The following is a 600-nucleotide window of genomic DNA, read 5'->3' on the forward strand; positions in this document are numbered from 1 at the left end:
TCTGGTGGTGTGGCCTTGCTAATAAACACCTCTGGGCAGTGAGAGGTTTCAGATTCATCCAGCCCTAGTGGTGACTGATGGTGCTTTCCGTGATATATATATTTGCACATATATAAGGGGTTGAGTGGGAGCATTAAGACTCCAAGAAATCCTGTTCCCCAATACCATAACTTTGGATTCTCAGTGAGCAAGTCAGGCCTCTACACCTCTTCCCAGCTCCAGACCCAAGACTGCCAGATTTTGTTGTTCTCTTTCACACCTTCATGATGTCAGAGGCTGAGATCTCCTACCTGAGTGACAGCTTTTTCTCTAGAAACTGAGAAGTGGCTTTCAGGTGTGCATATATATGCCACAATGTCTGGATTAATAATCCAAACAGATAATTTCTATTCTCTTAGTCCTAAATATTTTTATTGCCATTTTCCTTTTTACAGTGTCTCCCAATTACAAGGAGTGTGATACCAAAAATCTGTAATAGCATTTTGACAAAATAGAAATCACTGTTAGGCACTGTTACTTCATTTAGAATTTACTGCACTCTCTAGCTCAGAAAAAAACGAGCAACAGCAACAACAACTGAATATACAAGACCACTGTGGT

This window comes from Zootoca vivipara, chromosome 6 (genome assembly GCF_965207765.1).
Source record: "Zootoca vivipara chromosome 6, rZooViv2.hap1.1, whole genome shotgun sequence".
Taxonomy (NCBI): Eukaryota; Metazoa; Chordata; class Lepidosauria; order Squamata; family Lacertidae; genus Zootoca; species Zootoca vivipara.